Source organism: Anguilla rostrata, chromosome 7 (genome assembly GCF_018555375.3).
Source record: "Anguilla rostrata isolate EN2019 chromosome 7, ASM1855537v3, whole genome shotgun sequence".
Lineage (NCBI taxonomy): Eukaryota > Metazoa > Chordata > Actinopteri > Anguilliformes > Anguillidae > Anguilla > Anguilla rostrata.
Genome location: NC_057939.1, coordinates 31,885,835 through 31,899,176, shown reverse-complemented (window position 1 = coordinate 31,899,176; position 13,342 = coordinate 31,885,835). Strand labels below are relative to the sequence as shown.

The 13,342-nt window shown below is 37.5% G+C and overlaps 1 protein-coding gene across 3 annotated transcripts in view; it reads left to right on the top strand.

Moving 5' to 3' along the window:
• Positions 1-2,250: 2,250 nt before the first annotated feature.
• The window catches only part of tbk1 (TANK-binding kinase 1), a 251,835-nt gene continuing 240,743 nt past the window's right edge, over positions 2,251-13,342 (top strand). For all 3 annotated transcript variants that reach the window (XM_064341969.1, XM_064341968.1, XM_064341970.1), the window contains exon 1: positions 2,251-2,401. The gene's annotated coding sequence lies outside the window, so the exon portion shown is untranslated. The remainder of the gene's footprint in view (positions 2,402-13,342) is intronic.

Below are 13,342 nucleotides of genomic sequence, written 5' to 3'. Positions count from 1 at the left end.
CCTTTAATGATTTACAAGCTGAATATGATCTACCAGGATCATCTTTTTTCTTCTATTTGCAGTTAAGATCAGCCATGCAGGCATATGGTGTACCATGGGGATCAGCACTCCCTACACACCCTCTTCATAAATTATTAGCCTCAGTAGGACCTACATGAGGGATGGTCTCTAAACTTTACAAATTTATCTCTGAACCTTATAAACCATTACCAGTGCAAACTACACGGTGTAGAAACGCATCTGCTATAAATGATGAAGAGATCTGTTGGGACACGGTGTGGAAAAATTTGTGTGGTAGGCTACATCTAAAAACCCCAATCATCAATTAATGCATTACAAATTCTCTCATAGGATGTATCTCACTCCTAGAAGGCGTCATTCTATGAAGATCATTACATCTCCCAATTGTGACCCATGTCCACTCAGCACCCTTGGATCATTTATGAATGTGTACTGGGAATGCCCTGATGTAGTCAGATTCTGGAAGCAAATATCTCTCACTTTAAGTGACATGCTTGAAGTTAGGATCCCACTTTCACCGACTTTGCTTCTACTTAATGACGACTTGTCTTTAAATTTGTCTCTGCGGCAGAGATGCATTTTATGGGCTGGTCTCACTGCAGCCAAGAGAATGTTGGCCTTGAGGTGGCAACCGCCACATTCCCTAGCTTGGCAACAATGTGCCAATTGTCCTTGATGGAGCGGTCCGTGGCCCGAATGCATGGGGCCAGCCTCTCCAAGCATGGGATGTGGCTTACAACTTAGTTAAAGAGAGGGTGCTGCGTGATTGACTTTAATCTTTTGTTTTATTTGTTTTCGGTGGGAGAGATCCGGGGTGAGGTTGTGTATGGGGTTGCCGTGGGGTGGGGTGGGGTGGGGGGGCGCTAATACAGGGGTTTGACGATTGTTAGTTCTCCACGATCGCACAGGCTTATTTTGTTTATGTACAATACTGTGCAAAAGTCTTAGGCTCCTGTAAAAAAAATGCTGTACAGCTAAGATGCTTTCAAAAATAATGAAACAAAAGGTTATAAATATCAAAAAAATAGTATAAAGAGCAGTGAATAGTTAAAAACTAAATAAAACCAATGTTTGGTGTGACCACCGTTCGCCTTTAAAACTACATCAATTCTCTTAGGTACACTGTCCTGCAGTTTTATAAGAAAATCGGCTGGTAGGTTGTTCCAAGCATTTCTTCTGCATATATTGGCTGTTTCGCTTGCTTCTGGCTCTCCAGGTAATCCCAGAGACCCTTGATCAAGTTTTTATCTGAAAAGTAGTCTATTACTTAAAATATTAATTTATTCAACTAAATACAAAAAAGGAATCTGTAAAATTTCATTTTTTGGAAAATTCATGTTTGGAAAACTTAAATTTGCTCTTTTCTACTGACACACTAATGCAGAAAACAAAAAATAAACATCTAAGACCAAATATATACTATATATATTATACTATATATTATATTTACAAATCTAGGGTGCCTAAGACTTTTGCACAGTACTGTATGTGTGTCCTATAGGGGGCGGGGAGATGGAAAAGAAAAAAAATGTATGATGCATAATGTTACTTCTGTGTACTTTTCTCAATAAAAAGTTGATTAAAAAAAATGAATTCATTTTTATTCTGGCAGAAAATTTGGTTGTCTCTGCTAAGAAGCTAGGACTTGGTCATAGGTAGATTGTCCAGCAGGACAATGACTCCAAGCGGACATCAAAATCTAAACAGAAATGCTTAAGTGAAATCCATGTTTCGCCATGGCCACCTCAGTCTCCAGACTTTAATTTCATCAAACACCTGTGGTCTCAACTGAAGAGGGGGGGGGGGGTCCATAAGCTCAAACCCAAAGATATCAATGATTCTGAGAAGTTCTACATGGAGCAATGGTCAGAAATCCCTTCAAATGTGTTCTCTAACCTTATCACAAATTATAGGAAAAGACTCATGGCTGTCATCTTTGCCAGGGGTGTTTTCACAAAGTATTAAACCAGAGGTGCCAATAATTGTGGAACCCGTTTTTTTGGGGAAATATTTTTTTTATTTAAAAAATGTAAGACTTTGTTTGATTCCAATGAATCATTATTCAAGCATAGTAGTTTACACATGTTGGAAAATAAAGCCTATGTCAATAACTATTATTATTTAGTTTAGCATTTTTTGTGCATATTTATCAAGGGTGCCAAGAAGAATCTAATGAAGGTAGACTGAGACCAGTTTCACACTCCAGAGCAGTAGATGGCGGTGTATGCACCTTGACGTTGGATGTAATCCGCCAACCAAATCCAAAGGAGAAGAAGTACTTCCTCGTCCGCATTCTTTGCCTAATTAAAATCGGCGTTTTAATATATTGCTCTGTGGATATCAAATCAAGACAAGGGAAGAGAATTTGCCAATTTGAGAGGTAAGATTGTAAATATTTCGATAAATGTTACTGAACGTAGCCTACTTTGACAGTCCTACCGATGTTTGATAAGCGATCGGAGACAGCACAATTGAAGCCATTACTTTCCTTAAAACTGTAATTCCTGACAACTAGCATCCGGTTGAATGACAACGGCAATGTCAGACCTGGTCTAAACTAGATAACGTTAGGGAAGTATGTAGCTCCGGATATTTTCGTATGCCTAGAAAATCTCCCGTTAGAGATTTTTTCCGAAAATCAGTGGATGATTACGTTATGAAACTATATACGAAACCAAGAAATGGCTGCCACGGATGCATTTTGCTAGCCTTACAATAAAGTTAAATTTAAACAACGTTTTTTAAAAGTGAACAAAGACAGGCCTGGAATGGTAAAACTTTTAAAAAAAAGTTTTTTTAATGCTCAAGTGCACGTTTTCTTTTGCCAGCCATTCTCTGTGACAGCCAGTTAATTGTTAGCCAGCTAATTTCCGTTTGCTTTGTCATAAAATTTTCCCGACCGTGAAAACTGCCTGACTTATTTACATTTTGGACAGATGTGGCTAGTCCTGGGTAAATCTATCGCTGTTTCCGTCGCAGCACTTTCGACACAAGCAATATCGGAAGCGCTATCCTAAAATTTCTTCTTAACGTGAAGAGTGGCGGCACAATTATAATGAGAAATACCGTCTTTAGGGGAAAAAATGCTATATTCTGTATGCATTTAGATCAAACCTACCATGCATAAAACGCTCGTCTATCATCCACTTCTATGTATAATGCCATCATAGCGCAGTGTTTAAAACCAACCACCCCTTACCAAAAAATTAAATTAAACTAAAACTGTAGGCTACACGTTAACGTTAAATATAGACCAACTAGTCTGACTTTGACAACTACTAAACTGGCTCTCGTTTTAGTTAATAACACTAAAAGTAACTTAAACATCCACTGAGCACTAGTGACTTACTAGGCTACTAGTAAGTATTTTAGTATTATTTCTGAAGCCTAGTTGGGAATACACTGTGGTCAAGTCAGTCGCCATGTTATTTCCTCCTCCGCGTAGCCTACACGTGCGTTATTACGGTAATGAGGTTTTTCCACTTGGAAGAGCTGGAAAATGCGTAGACAAAACGCAGTTTGCCGTTGCTTTAAAAAAAAAAAAAAAACGCTATTTATCGTTCTAACCGCCAAATCAATTTCACTGGCTCACCAAGGAGGTTATGACTCGGGAGAATTCACTGTGGAACTCGAATATGCAGAGCCTTGACGTCTCTTATGCAAATTAACAAGGTATCATATTCAGCACATTATGGAAAGGAAATCGTCTGTTTCCAATCACAAATTCTACTTCAGAAAGATTCTAGAAGACCCCATGTAGCTGCTCAAAAACTTCCAGAACCTTTCACGGTGGTATTTCAGAATAAAGGCCCTCCAAATATGTTATACACCAAAACAAGATGTTCTATTAAAAAAATTTAATAAAAGAAAACTGTCTGTTTCCAATCACTAATTCCATTTCAGACACATTCTACAAGGCCCCAGGTAACTGCACAAAAAGTTACAGAACTTTCACTGGAATTTCAGAATAAAGGCCCTTTAAAAATATTAAGCACTAAAACAAGATGTTCTATTGTAAATACTACTTAATGAAAACTGACTGTTTCCAATCACTAATTCCACATAGCCTATATTGTTTGTAGTACTAAATACTATCTTGCCTCACCAAAATGAAATAAGCTGTACAGTCTGATGAGCGTGTACTGTTTAGCACTTTCGCTTTGCTATATAGCCTAAATAATGCTTTAGGTAGAGGGTCTAACACTGCTACATCTTTCATTGAAGTTGATGGGACATTTATTACTAAGCCATTTGACATTGCTCAGTCCTTTAATGATTATTTCACTAGTAAGATTGACAATATAAGAAAAGATATGACATGCGATGTGTTATCTGTCTCAAACATACAGAACTATATTGTGAAGGATAGAGGCTGTAGTTTTGAGTTTGGTCCAGTTAACACTGCAAAGGTGGAGGAGCTATTACTGTCCATACAAAATGAGAAACCGTCAGGGATGGACAACCTAGATGGTAAACTATTGAAAATTTCAACACATCTTGTCGCTAGTTCAATCTTATATTTTTAATATAAATAATAAATGGGTTGTATGTCCACAGGCTTGGAAGGATGCTAAGGTTATCCCGCTACCCAAAAATGGTAAAGCTAACTTCACAGGTGCAAACAGTCGGCCAATAAGTATTCTGCCAGTACTTGGAAAGCTGAAAATCGAGGAGGCAGAAAACTTCCCCTGATTATTAATCTTGACTTTCAATAATTTTCCTTGATTAACAAGTCTGCCCACAATCTCAATAATTCAATTGTAGATAAACACAGTTTCCTTTGTCACGCCATGCTATGAAGATCAAATTAATTCAAAATAAATTATAAACTCAAAAATGCCATCCAACCTGTGCTCGTTCAAATGACAAAATCTGCGTATTCCAGATCTTTGCCTTGAACATTTTCGGAGTTTGTACGTTTATCCAGTTTTAATATGTTAATGTCGATTGAAATGTGCACAATCTTGCGACTCAAATAGAATGTCATCTGTCATTTCTAATCAAGTACAATAATTAAAAACAAGTTTACACCAATAATAACGTTAATCAGTTTAAGGGATGTTCTGCCTGCTCATTTTTCAGCTCAGCACCCGTCACTAGGGCACTCAGTGGTTTTCTTTCACTTTAAAAACAAGACCAGGTCAAAACCTAGTAGCTATATGGCTGGACCGGCCGACCAATGGTGTAACATCATCACTCAGTCAGAGACATTTGTGTTTATGGGGCTGGCCCCGCTATTGCAGTCCAGCCAAAAATAACTAGCACTTTGCTGTAAGCGGTGGGTAGGCTACAGACAATTTGACAATTAGGACGTTGGCTCTTCTCCATTGCTCTTAATGGTCTACAAGAAAATACAAATAATTAGAAATCCACGCCTGCAAATCCATTATTAAAATACTTGGTAGATTTGTTAATCACCGCTGATGGTATTAATTTCTATTTGTTTAACGTGACTTTCGAAGGCTTAGCTAGCGTTGCCGTAAAATGTAGTGTTAACACATTACTACAGTTGCGTGTCAGGCACTCTTCACGGTAAGAAGAAATTTTAGGATAGCGCTTCCAATATTGCTTTTGTCGAAAGTGCTGCGACGGAAACAGCGATAGATTTACCCACGAGCCACATCTGTCAAAAATGTAAACAAGTAAGGCAGTCTTCGAGGTTGGGGAAAATTTTTATGACTGCGTCACCCAGCGAGTGAACACCACAAACGGCGGTGGTGTAACAGTTATTGGCTCATTACTGATTGGCTAACTGATTGTGGCGAAAACCTGCGGCAAAAACTTGTTAGGTTAACCATCCACCCCCCCCCCCCCCCCCATTTAAAAAACTCATGGGATCTACGCGAATCACACAAATGACCTATTTTGGATTCAAAACAGCGAATTTAGCCGAAAAGCAACTTATTTGCAGGTATGCATGAAGAGTGGCTGACCCTCAATCGTAGCGTTTTTTCCCCAAAGATGGTATTTATAGATACAGCCTAATTTTGCCGCTGTGTTAACACATTTCTACGTTAGCCGGTTTTTTTGTGTCGAAAGTGCTGCGACGGAAACAACGATAGATTTACTCAGGAGCCACATCTGTCCAAAATGTAAACAAATCAGTTTTTAAAAAAAGCAGTTTTTACGGTCGGAAAAAGAATTATGACAACGTTGTCGTGCACATCAATGTCATCAAGCTAATGTTATTAATAAACGTGAAGTCGTTATTTTGATGCCGATTAATAAGTCATGTAATGTTACAATGTATCGAACGTTACATGCATGCTACTAGTTTAACGTTACCTACACACCGCTTAAGTTAATATAAAAAGAATGTATGCCTACTTACCAACGAGATTAAGTGATAACGCGGAAGTCTGTAACCAGTTTAGTTTACCTACTAAATAAGAAATGGTGGCATGCTAGGTAACTTTAGCTTGTGATAGTTGGAAGCGTCAAGTGTTGAATGTCACTCTACGCACAATGAGGGTAAAGAACACTGATCTCAGACCTGCTGTTTTCCTATATTGCGTTCACGTTTTAACCAACAGATGTCGCTGGTGAGCTTTCCAACCAAGCTGCCCCATTGTAAAGGTAGTTTAAAAAACATCTTTAAAATACTTTTAATTCCCCGATGCTTAGGCCCAGCGAGGGGTCAACTTAGGCCCGGCGGACCGCCGGACTTGCAATACACTGGCGGAAACCGTGAACTGTGATATAGTTATTGCACTACCACTGCCAGTTTGTTTGTTTTATTGAAAATTTGACTGGAAACAACAAGCACATTTGTCAACATTTTCAGTTTTATTGATTTTTAAAAAACATGTTCATGAACATTAGGGCAAAGCCAAATTTTCCAATTGAAGCCAAAGGTTTAAGCTCTCAAATGGTTTTCATTTCATCTTTCTATCTGCTTCAGAGGCTAAGAAATAAAGGTTTTAGTGAACATTTTGACAATTCTGTTTTTCAGAAAACCCTCAGGTTTTAGGAGGTTGTTTACACCAATGCCTTAGGTTTTAGAATGTTTTTTTAGAGGGTGCCTTAGGTCTAAATGGGTTAATTGATGAAACAAACATGTGAATGTGCATAGTAACGCCTAGTGGTAGGACTGGTAACATTACAACAGACAGATTTGGAAATGATTGTTCTTGATATTGAAATTGATATTTAAATTGAATGGGATAAACAGCATCATAATAAAGTTAACTACAAGCACTTAAAGTGAGCCATAGCTTAGCCTAATATTTTGGTTTGTGTGCTTACACAGACTATTCGGCTGGGAACAGCAACAGCCAAAAAGCTATTCTACTCGCTCTAAACTAGATAGAATAAGTCAAACCAATCAAAGTACATTTAACATTTTTGATGTATTTTGGCAAACTAAGATCTAACTCCAGGATTTTAAATGTTAGGGGTGCCAACTTTAAAAAGATGTGATCAGAATTAAATAAGGTAGACTGGATGCAACTTCTTGATTGCAGGACTGTGAATGAAAAGTGGGGCAGGTTCAAAAGGATTATACTTGACACAGTGTACACAGTGTAAATTCATTCCAAAGGTGTGGAAAAGTAAGTTGAAAAAGCAGTCTCCACAGTGGATGAATAGAGCTATACGGAAGAGTTTGAGGAAAAAGAATAAACTGTTTAAGATACATAAAATGACTGAGAGTAATACTCTACTACTGAGAGTAATAAGGCTGAATATTGTAGTATGCATGCTAAGGTTAAAAAAGAACTAAGGTAGCCAAAAAGCTCTATGAAAGGTGAATTGCAGAAGATGCTAAAAGTAATCCTAAGCGTTTCTTTCAATACTGTAGCAGGAAAAGGAAAGTTAAAGAGGAGGTTCAGGGCATTAAAAATAAGGACAGAGCACTGCTTTGTAAGAATAAGGATTTTGCTGATGCCCTAAATGGCTACTTTGTTGAGAGTTTTACCAGAGAAGGTTACTAATAGGCTGGAAGGCATATTCAATACCCAGAATGTCTTGGCAGATATTGAGATAGGGGATATAGAAGTATTAGATAAATTACATAAACTAAAGACAAATAAAGCAGCAGGCCCTGATGGCATATACCCAAGGGTACTGAAGGAGTTTATACACTGGCAAGTATTTTTAGACAGTCTTTAGAAACTGGGTATTGTAATACCAATATATAAGAAAGGGGACCGTACAGGAAACTACAGGCTTGCATCACTTGTAAAATACTTGAATCTATCATTAGAAACAAACTAGAATTATTTCTTGAAAACAATATCCTAAGGGATAGCCAACATGGTTTTTGCAAGGGAAGGTCATGCCGGACAAACCTTTTGACATTCTTTGAGGAAGCTACCAAGTGTCTGGATGGGAGCAGGGCTTATGATATTATATACTTAGATTTCCAAAAAGTATTTGAAAAAGGTACCACATGACAAACTCATCAAAATGAGGACAGTAGGTACTACTGGAGGCATTTCAGAGTGGGTTCGGAACTGGTTACGGGATAGAACACAAAGGGTAGTAGTAGGAGGGATCTTATCTGAGCAGGGTATTGTGGGAAGTGGAGTTCCACAGGGATTGGTGCTGGGTCCATTGCTCTTCCTCATTTACATAAATGACCTTGACACGGACATTGAAAGTACACTAGTTAAATTTGCTGATGATACAAAACTGGAAGATTTAGCCAACAGTTTGGAATCTACTAAAGTAATCCAAGAAGATTTAAACGGATTCCAGAAGTGGGCAGAAACCTGGCAAATGAAATTCAGTATAACTAAATGTAAAGTTCAACATGTGGGGAATAAAAACAGAGGGTAGGATTACTTTATAGGTGGTACAAAATTAGAATGTGCACATGTAGAAAAATACTTGGGAGTAATAGTTGATCAAAGCCTATCAGGGTCTGGTCAATGTGCTGTAGCAGTGAAAAAAAAAAAGCAGTATGCTGGGATACATAGCCAGCACTATCGAGTATAAATCTAAGGAGATCATACTCACCCTATACAATACCCTTGTCAGACCACACTTAGAGTATTGTGTGCAGTTCTGGGGACCATACTATAAGAAAGATATAGAGGCACTGGAAAAGGTCCAAAGACGGGCAACCAAGTTGATTCCAGGTACAAAATATAAGTGTTATGAGGAAAGGTTTGATATGCTTGGACTTTTCAAGCTTAGTAAAAGGAGACTTAGGGGAGATTTGATTGAGGCTTTTAAATTTATTAAAGGGATTAATAAAGTGAACTACAGGAAATTATTCAAGTTGAGTTCGGTTAGCAAAACGAGGGGGCGTGAATGGAAACTGGAAAAGGGTAAATTTCACACAGACATTATGAAATATTTTTTCACACACAGAGTGGTCAATGTGTGGAATAGCTTGCCTGGACATGTAGTGGAGACAGAAACACTGAGGGTATTCCAGGCCCGGCTTGATACAGTGTTAGATACTAACTAGCTTTTAGGTAAACTAAGCATTAAGTAAAGTTTAGTGGTAGGAATAGACGAGCAGTGTTGGGCTGAATGGCCTGTTCTCGTCTTACGTTATGTTATGTTATGTAAACATAAAGAATAAGCATGCTACGGGTAGATGTGAACATTGCGGACTACAGGAAACGGTGGAGCATGTATTTTTATACTGTCCTAGATATCAACAAGAGAGGCAGACATTACACTCCAAAGGAATCACATGACACTAGATATTAGAGAAATGTTGCAGAAGAGTTCAGGTGATGTAGGGTACAGGGCTATTTTCAGATTTTCAGAAAACACTGGAATTAATAGGATAATTTAATTTAATAGTATAGTAACTGTTCTGATCCACACTCTTAACACCCCTATTAGACAAGAATGGAACAACCTGTTGGCTGTGACAGGTATTTGCATGTTAACATGCCAAAATAAGACATCTTAAGGTGTAGAAAATGTACCTGACCTGTTAACATGTCTATTTGTATTGTGTTAACGCGTAAAAATATTACGCATTAACACGCATTTTAATGTCCTGTAAACACAAGATTTCTAAGACGTTATTTGCTCAAATGGCCTTCCATAGCAGGGTGCCTGTAACAAGTGCGTAGCATGTGCGTAGATGCCCACATCAATAATTTATACACAACGTCAGTAATTTATGTACAGTGTGCTCCCTTGCATTGTTGTTCGACATCATTGATGCAACCCTCCTCATGAATATGTATGACTGCCTTGATTCAAGGTCCCTCATTGACCACAACCAGAAAATGCACGTTAACAATTTTTGTTGTGTTAATGCCTAAAAATATTACGTGTTAACACGACCAAACTCTGTGTTAATACGCATTTTAATATCCTGTAAACACGAAATTTCTAAGACATTATTTGCTCAAATGGCCTTCCATACCTCCCTGCAGTCTCATCTGTTACTACACCCCCCACGCATGACACACTGGACAATAGTGTCGATCTGGGCATACATGAAAACATTCTTTTACCACTAAAAATTTGTATTCCGTTGTACCAACAAGATAAAGCCACGTTGAAAACGTGTTTTTGGCTGGACCGCAACAGCGGGGCCAGCCCTACAAATGCGAATGTCTGTGGCTGACTGAGTGACTGAGTGAGTGATGAAGTTACACCATTGGTCGGCCAAGTTATGAAGTTACACCATTGGTCGGCCGAATCACGTGTGTTAGGTCCAGCCACATACTAGGTTTTAACCTGGTCTTGTTTATAAGATAAAAAGAAACTGGAACTGGTAAAGTTGGACTGACCCGGACGGCAACCAGATAGCAAAAAGATGTAGCCAAAACTGCCCATTCGCGTTGGATTGGTAGCTTGGAGTTACCATTAATGCCGAGCCCTGTAATGCATGTTTATGATGTGATATGACTGCTATGAATTGCATGAAGTAGGGTTGTACAGTCAGTAAACTTTAAAAGCTAGCAATGAAGCGATTTGCTTATAAATACTATATGTTCTTAGCCGATCAGCTAGCAAATATGCAAGCAAAGTTGTTATGGTAACCTGTTTCACAAACAATTCATATTGAGTTTGAGGATAAAATGCTATCCGTTCAACTGCCGCTTTGATGCTACAACACACCCCTTCACAGAGGTAGCTATGTCAGTGGAGTCATTTGATCAGTTCTGAGAACTTCTGACCATTCTGAGCCACTGAAGCTGTTTCTAATTATTTTTCTCTGTATTACGAAATGTTCAGCACTTAGTTGCATTGCATTAACATCAGTAACTATGCGATGGTATTCATTCATAAGCCTGGCTTCCTCAGTGAACAAATAACAATTCTCTCATAGAAGAGTTTGACAAGGAGGGTAAACGTCCCTATTAAGCCCACCAAATCCGCTTTTCAGACATTTTTAATGTATACTGCCCCAATTTAAGTGAGAACATTTTAGTTAAAATGAAAGTTTAATCTCTCATTTGAAGTGTCAATAATTCATTTATACCAATTTCTAATGTTTTTATTGTTTAATTTGTCAAAATATGTCAAAAGTCTGGCATGGGCTTAATGGGTACCTAACGTACCCTTTAAGCCCATGGGTGTTCCAAATAAGCCCACTTCATGATTTGTTGATAAATAAATATATATTTAAAAAATCTTAACAATACTAACTTGTTCTATTCAAATCTGTAATCTATTAGCTCTCAATAGCTATTTTCATTTTGTCTCCACTCCTATCCTATGGCCTGTAAATGGCATTTGAAATAGGCATGACCAGCCTTTCTGCTGTGTTGTCAACACAGAAAAAGCTAAACTTACAACATGTCTTCTTTGGAATGTAGCCAAAAAACTATTTACGAACAAAATCAAAACTATAGTGGAAATTACTCTTCAATACGTCATCTTTCAATATGTGTTGTCATTTTGTCTGTATCTCTATCCTATGGTGTGCTTTTGGCATTTGAAATTGGCCAAAATTTCTGGCCCAGTCAGCTGGTTGAAAGTGCATGCGTTTTTATGAAGATTTCTGAAGACCGACTGACTGAACGAAAAACAATTTCAGGTTCAATACTAATGTTCTAAGGATAGTAAATGAGTCAATTTCAGGATATACAATTGAACAATAACTTTTCAAATGTTAATCACATTTAGGATAGTAGTTTGAAAACATTGTAAAAACACATTTTAAAACCATTCAGTTCATTGTGGAGTACTATTAAAACATACAGTTCATTATGAGGAGACATCAGTCATAACATATTGAAGCTCATGTATCATTAGCCTATAACTTAAACAAAATAAACAAGAAAGATGTCAACATTTCTGCAATTTCTACTTTCTCCTAGACTAAACGTAGGCCTATGCTCTTTGAGGTGATTGTATCGTTTTAGTAAGGCTATCATTTGCTCCATGCTCCATCTTAGTAGTGTAACATAACATAGGCTATAGGGTGGTCTAAGCTTTATTTTATTTGTTTGTTTCAATCTTTTGCCCACGTTGTGGTTGTCTTTGTCTTACGCTAACAAGTCGTTCATGGCTTTCATCTTGTTTTTGTAGATTTTCAATGACCTCATGATTGCGCAAATAGAATGGTCCAGGTCCCTACAGCCCTGCTTTGCAGAGGATGAACTTGCGCTTCTATCATGCGTGGGCATGAACTGTAGTTCTTTCGTGTTTTAGTCATCTTAAACTAAAACTCATCTGAAAAGTAAAGATTAAAAAATTATTGTTAATGTTAAGATAGAACACAGGCCTATCCAGAATGAATTGACCTATCCAATATCACTGATATTTAAATGTGGGTATTAATTATCTGAATTATGGAGCTGATTCATCAGGTGAGGTCAAAATTAGGGAGGAAAATGGTTCAAAGGTCAAAAGGGAGAAAATCCCCATTGAAACACAGTAAAGTGGGCTTAATGGGAACAGGTGGGCTTAAAGGGAACATCAGTGAATTTATGGTTAAAAGACAGAATATTTTATTCTACTCACATGACATTAAAAAACAACTATATGAAATAAATCTATATATGGTGCACTAACATAATATGAAAAGTATAAATTGATTATGTAGAGAAGTAATTAGCTATACTCATTTACATCCACCTCAGTCAGTGTGATTTTTTTGCTAGAGTCCCCTTTAAGCCCACCAGGTAAAAATGTTAATTTAAAAATAAATAAAGATAAACATATACATTTATTATCTATTTAACAGTATAATAATATAAACTGCATACAAAAATATAAACTATACATGCTTATCGTGCTTTATGTCATTGCAATGAACCATACTATGTAGCTACTGTATTGATGCAGCATGCGGTCTGTTTGCTAGCGTGCAAAAACTCATATTTTGATTTCAAAAGACACAATATTTCTAATTCAGGTAATATTCTAACATATGTCTCATTCAAAACACTAATCA